General features: G+C 51.2%; 1 pseudogene across 1 annotated transcript; it reads right to left on the bottom strand.

Moving 5' to 3' along the window:
* Positions 1-2,271: 2,271 nt before the first annotated feature.
* Positions 2,272-6,510, bottom strand: LOC308077572 (dermatan-sulfate epimerase-like protein; annotated as a pseudogene). Its single transcript has 2 exons — positions 4,942-6,510; positions 2,272-4,269 (listed from the first exon to the last, which is right to left on the bottom strand). The product of its transcript is annotated as a dermatan-sulfate epimerase-like protein (transcript).
* Positions 6,511-7,093: the final 583 nt, after the last annotated feature.

Genomic DNA, 7,093 nt, shown 5'->3' with positions numbered 1-7,093 from the left:
CTATGAGCTTGTAGATCTGCTATTTTTGAAAAGAAAATTGTGGAAATGTGTGTGCACATTTCTAACTCAAACCTTTGCTTCTAAAATATTTTGAGATGGGGGGGGGGGGGGGGGGTCTGGGGACAAAATACATATCATTTTGGGTGGTCCTTGCCATGGAAAGCAACATGGGGAAGCAACATCAGCACAGATGGAGGAGCTGATAAAGATGTCGAGCTGCGCATCAACAAAGCAAGACACGCTTTCAGAACACTCCGACCTGTATGGCTCTCTTCCCAGCTCTCCAGAAACACAAAAATCAGAATCTTCAATTCAAATGTAAAGTCTGTCCTTCTCTATGGCTGTGAAACCTGGAAAACCACCAAATCAATCACTGATAAACTGCAAGTGTTTATTAACAACTGTCTCAGATACATACTGAGGATTTGGTGGCCCAACAAGATCTCAAATGTAGAATTGTGGAGATGCATGAAACAGGAGCAAATCAACACACAAATCAAATTTAGAAAGTGGGGATGGATTGGCCATACACTTAGAAAGGATCCGAGTAATATAGCAAGACAAGCTCTGGACTACAATCCTCAAGGCAAGAGGAAGCCAGGGAGACCAAAATCCAACTGGAGGCGGTCCACACTTGGTGAACTGACCAAGACGGGGACCTCCTGGCAAGAAGTAAAGAACATTGCGCAGAGAAGAGTGAGGTGGAGATCCATGGTGGACGCCCTATGCTCCCAAGGGGGCCAAGAGGATTAAGTCAAGTAAGTCAAGTTGCCATGGAAAAAGTTTGAGAACCACTGTTTTTTTTTTTTTAAACTGTTAGGATTTAGAGGACATTTATGGAATCCCCCAGAAACAAAAAGATTTGAGTTACAAATGCTCGCTTTAAACATTTAAAGATTTGCACACATTTTCACGATTAAAAAATAAATAAAAATGCAGATCTACAAGCTTGTACGTTGTAGATCTGCTATTTTTTAATAGCCAAATAAATCTTAAAATGACACAGATGTGTTCCCGGTCTTAATGGATTAAAACTCTGTTGTGTGTCGTCGTGCCAAAAATAGCAGCTCTACAAGCTCCCGAACGCATTGCATGGCAACACGTTGTGAGCTTGTAGAGCTGATATCTATTTTTGACCAGAGACACTGGCAACGCAACTAAGTATTAAAGGGATAGTTCACCCCCAAAATGACTTTTTTTTAATATGGATTAGTCACCCCATGGAGACTTGAATTCATAGATATTTGTTTGTTGTGTCTCATTCCTAAGACAATAATTTGATGACCAGCGGACCGGTAGGCAGTAGTTCCGGTAGGAGACACAAAGGAGACTCTTTGTGTCTCCTACCTGAGCCACTGCCGGTCATCAAATTATTGTCTTAGGAATGAGACAAAAACTAAAACATATCCATGAATTCAAGTCTCCATGGGGTGACTAATACATAGAAAAAAAGTCATTTTGGGGGTGAACTATCCCTTTAAAATAAATCAGGCTAAAGCTAAATCACTGAAATGTCATCATGACATCTGGAACCTTGCGAATGCTTCAAACTAAACAACTCCATGGCACGTTAATTAGGATACATGTATATGAAAATACAGTCAACGTGATTCATTATATAATCCATATTTGAGCGATGAATCACTGTCTTTTATCGTCTGCCAACAGATCTGCTATAAATAGACACTGCAGACTTTTTGTGGATCCCATAATAAAGGGGGAGGAGCACTCAAAGAGTGCACGTAATTAAGATCGCTTTGGCTATTCAAAAATAGCAGATAAACAAGCTCGCGCTACGAGGTTGTAGATCTGCTATTTTTTTTTAAATCGGGGAACATTATTTTGTGAAAATCTTTGAATGTATATGTGTTTTTTTTAAAGCGAACATTTTTAACTCAAATCTTTGCTTTTGGGGGATTCTATACACCGGGCGAAAATAGGAGATTTTTTTTTTACATCAACGTTCAGTGCAAAATACGACTTTTACAGAACTCAGTAGAGCATGTGGTTCTCAAAGTGGGGTACATGGGGTTCCAAATGGACCAAATGGACCCTTACAGGTCTGTAACTCGTGGGAGTATACAAATGGAACCATTTGGTTCCATTTGCACCCTCTCAGAGTTGAACCACTGCAGTAGAGATGTGGAGCTATACAGTAAACAAGAGGCAGCTGAACCTGCAGCTAACTGGCCAAACCTGGCAACCTGCAGCAGACAGTATAATGTTGTTAACTGGCCAACCTGGCAACCTGCAGCAGACAGTATAATGCTGTTAACTGGCCAACCTGGCATAACCCAGCCTCCGCATCACGGCGCCACACGTCTCCTCTATCAACCGTATGTCCTTTCTCGGCATGTTCTCCCTCCATATGTCGATGCTGGCCGGCGACACGTCCCCCTCGTACACGAGGTCGGACAGGCCGGTGGAAGTGGCGAACAGGAGGCGGTTGAGCGCCGTGGGAGACAGCGGCACGCCCAGGAAGGTGTGGATCCTCTCGGCCGTCTCCCGCGGGCGCGCCACCACGTCCTCGAACCTCACCCGCAAGGGGCGGGCCTCCGCGGGCAGCAGCGTGTCGCCGACGACCCGCAGCGTGGCCGCCGTGTGCGCCAGCCACAGATGGGCGAGCAGCAGGACGGCGCTGTTGGCCTCCGATGAGGCCAGGGGGAGCTTGGGTATGGTTTTGAACTCTGGCGCCAGAGTCGGGCAATCGTGGTGCTCCTTGAATATCAAGGACAGATGCTGGCGGATGTTCTTGAGCGTGTAAAGGCTGGGTTTGCTGCTGTACACCATAAGGTAGACCCACGCCCGGGGGTCTCGGACCACGTAGATGGACCTCAGCGAGGGTCCCACCACCTCGCGGACAAAGGGCAGCTTCAGCACCCAGCCGCTGCTCCGCAAGGCGAGGACAACGCGCGCGTCGGGGTACTCTGCCACGTGACGCCTCATCTCCCGCACGTACTCGGCGTCTCGGTCCGAGTTCGCCCTCAGCTTGCCCTTCGGCTCCCCCCTCCTCCTCCCCGGCCTCTTTCTCCTCCTATCCCGGGAGGAGGAAGAGGAGGAGCAGGCTCTCAGGGGGCGGCTGCTGCCTGACCCGGCCAGCGCCGCCCCCCTCGGCCCCCTGCTGGGTCAGCTGGAGGTGCAGCTTGGTGTTGTGGACCAGCGAGTGCAGCCAGCCCTGGACCGTCGCGAAGCGGCCGGCCGCGGCGTCGGTCCGCGACCACTCGCAGACGTCGGCCAGCGAGTCGAACCGGAACCCGTCCGTCGTCTCGGGCACGTCCAGGAGGTGGTGTTCCCCCGTGGGCACCCGCACATAGAGGAAGTCAGATGTGTTGTGGAAGAGGTGCGCGAGGATCTCCGAGCCGGAGGCTGGCAGGGCAGTTATGACGACGGTGGGGAGGGGGAATCGATGCTGGTCGTCGTACGGGCGGACGCCGCCACGCTTGCCGCTCGCGTCGGCGCCTCGACCCTTCCACTTCACCCCGCAGATCAGCCGCTCACAGCTGCTGTTGAACACGAACAACAGCTCGGCGATCCAGAGCATCAGCACCGAGGGGAGGGCGTAGCGCATCAGCCGGCCGAAGCACACGTAAAACCTCCTCTGCACGGTCAGGAACCCGGTGGCCACGCAGAGGACGACCCCCGCCACGACGTTGACCGCGAATCCAAAATCGAACAGCCGATCGTCGCCGCTGCTGCTGCCGATCGGCTTGGGAACGACGAGCTGCGTCCCCAGGCCGTAGCGGGTGGTTTGACGTCTGTCCTCGACTTTGGCGTGACCTCCGAAACCCAGATAACTCCACCTGGCTCCGATGTCTTTGTGGTTCGTCGCGATGGAGACTATTTTCTCCGTGGCGTTTATGATCAAAGAGAGCCTCACGCCGTTTTTGCTGTTGTCCACGAATCTGCAGTCGGACACTTTGACGTACGGCCCGTGCATCACGTACGCCACCCGGCTGACCGCGCCCGTCATCGGGAAAGTGACATTGACGTACTGGGTCCATCGTTTTTTTTAACTCGGCCGCCTGCTCCTTCTCCTGTATCCTGGTGTCGGGGCTGCGGCCCTGCGCGTCCAACCAGAACATCTTGTAGTGGGCGTCCCACACGTCCATCAGCGCCCCGTTGTACTCGTCCAGGGATTTATGGGGCGCGTACTTGAAGTCGATGTCGAGGTTGTGGAAGAAGGCGCTGAGCGAGGTGACGGGCGAGTCGCCCCGCTTCTCCATGTGGTCGAGCACCAGCAGGGTCTGCGAGTCGAGGAGAACCAGCGCCCTGGATCAGAAGAATCTGAATCAGAACCAGCTTTTATTGTCACATCACAGGTTTACAGAAGTAAAAAAAAAAGTGGGTGGATTTTTTTGTGTATAAGTTCTATCGTTTCTTATTTCCAAAGAAAAGTAAGGGGGGGGCAAGAGGGAAGAGAGATCAATCAAAGAAAACAAACAAATTATCTACATATTTACACATAGTCCGTGAGATAATATAGTACCTGTAAAGAAAGTGAAGGACCGCATACCATCTTAATGCTCCCAAAATATTTTTTTAACAGAGCGGTAAAAAAAGCGTTTTTCTTTTACCGCTCTGTTAATACATTATTTTGGAAGCATTAACCCATTCAATCCGGGAACGCATCTCTGTCATTTTAGATTTATTTGGCTATTCAAAAATAGCAGATATACTACATACTACTACATTGTGAGCTTGTAGATCGGCTATTTTGAAATGGTCGTAATGTATATAGGGCTGAAGTGGTTAATGTATGTTTTGTAATAATAATCAAAATCTACAAAGTAACTAGTAACTAAAGTTTTCAAATAATTGACATTCTTGAGTACTTTTACTTTTAGTACTTTAAGTACATTTTCTATTACAGTATTGATACTTTACTGAAGTGAAACATTTGAGTACTTTTTCCACCACCGTTGACCGCTATAACATAGTTACCTGTACACGCTCTTCAGCCGCATGGCGGGGGAGTAGGCGCCCGCCGCCTCCCCGCTCACAAACATGGTGTTCTCGTGCGCCGCCGCGGCGATAACCTCGCCCGCAGCGTCGCCCACGCCTTCGTCGGTCCAGCGCAGCAACTTGGCGCACTCGCCCAGCTGGCCCTCCCACGGACCGTTGCACCGGCTGGTGGGCGACGGCGCGAACACCAGCACGTTGTTGAGGTAGCTGAGCTTGGGCCCGTAGAGCGCCTCGGACACGAACGCCTGTCCGTTGGGGGCGAACGTGAAGGAGTTCTGGTCCGGGTGCTCGTGGCCCGGGTTGAAGCTGTTCCAGCCGTCGATCCAGGCGTAGCGCTCGTCGTGAACGATGTCGTAGATGGCGCGGCCGCCCAGCTTCCCCGATTTGAAGGAGACGAACGTGTTGCCCTGGCCGCCGCTGGGCAGGCCAGCCCCGTAGGTCACCACGCCCCAGTTGGAGAAGACGTGCATCCGGGCCGCACCGAAGCCGCTGGGAGGCTGCGGCGCGAGGCGGGCGTCGTACCAAACGTACTCCGTGTGCAGCGTGGTCCAGCGCTGGGCCGACGACTGGCCCATGGGCCCGTCCTTGGGCCGGTGCTTTCGGATGTGCGTCGCCAGCCAGTTGCCGGTTCCGTTCCGCATGACGAACGTGTCCAAGAAAACGAGCTGGCTCTCCGGTCCGTAGAACCAGTTGGAGTTCGAGTCGGCGATGCCGACCGTCCTCTGGAACCCGGGCAACAGCGTGGCGTAGTAAAACCAAAAGTGTTCCCGGAGCCAGTTGTTGTGCGTGTTGTCGATGTCGAAGTGCCGCCGGGCCAAGAAGACGTACTGCGTGACGGACTTGGCCGTGTAGCTCCCGTACGCTACGCCCTCGTCCAGGGACCCGTCGACCACGTGGTTTAGAAGAAACATGGTTCTCTCCATATAGTTCACCGCCACCTGCTTCCAGAGCATCGACTCGGGGTCGTCGTGGCGATGGCTCCCCGCCACGATCGCCCCGGTAAGGATGGCCAAAACGTTGGTGGTCTGGTGGTTCTGTAGATATTGCTTCCCCCAACCCCTGTGCTTAGACAACTCATACAGCTCCGCCGTCTCGGAGCGAATTCTCTCGAGGTAGACGTCCCGTCGCTTTTCGTCCAGACGAGGGTAAATGAAGTCGTAAGCGGTGGCGAAACCCGTGAGGGAATGCGCCGTGGGCACCTCGTCGAGCGGCGGTTACCTTCCAGTCTGGGTAGCCCGCCATCCTGTCCATGAACTTAATCAGAAACTGCAGGGTGCCAGAGTCCTCCGGGCACAGGAGGCAGTAGAGCGCCAGCGGTGGCAGGTTGTTGCCGTAAATCTCGTTCAAATATAGGTTCGGGTGGGAAGTTGTGGGCTTATGGGGTTTCCTCCACGGCTCGGTCGTTTTGTCCGGAGCGAGCTTGACTCGCAGCAGGTCCTCTGTGAAAATGTCTCTATCCGAAGAAGTGTTGAACACACCGGAGAAAGCAGCACCTGCTGCAAATACTGACAGCAGGATAACAGGGTATACAGTCCAGTTATTAGCCATGATGCAAGGCGTTTTTTAAATGCCTGACAGGTCACTGCATTTTCTTATGCATTTGTTTGTTTGTTGCATTTTTAACCTCAGATGTGACATCTGGAGATAATAGTCCGTATGATGATAATAGGCTGTATGATGTACATTGGTTGGCTGTATTAGTTCAGTAGGATAGGATGTGGATATTTCAATATGATGCAAAATCCCCCAGTCAACAATAGTACATAGTAGTCAAAAAAAAAGGGGGGAAAAAGACATGTGACAATAGTTTTTCCCCCTGTCACATATAGTAAGAAGATGACTATCCATATCCTCTTGCAACAGTATCATAACAGTTTACAAAACGAGCAATGATTAATTATCGGCGTGCTCGTGCTGTGCACCTGTGTAAAAAAGACACAATGGAGCATCTTCCGGAGGCAGAAAATATATTTATGCATAAGAATTCATCAGATAATCATAAGCTCTGCTGTTATCCGCCTCACAGTAAGTGTGTGTGTGTGTGTGTGTGTGTGTGTGTGTGTGTGTGTGTGTGTGTGTGTGTGTGTGTGTGTGTGTGTGTGTGTGTGTGTGTGTGTGTGTGTGTGTGTGT

The sequence above is a fragment of the Gymnoscopelus braueri genome, assembly GCF_963280865.1.
Source record: "Gymnoscopelus braueri genome assembly, chromosome: 21".
NCBI lineage: Eukaryota > Metazoa > Chordata > Actinopteri > Myctophiformes > Myctophidae > Gymnoscopelus > Gymnoscopelus braueri.
Note: the sequence above shows the minus strand (reverse complement) of the source record. Positions and strands in the feature narration are given on the sequence as shown.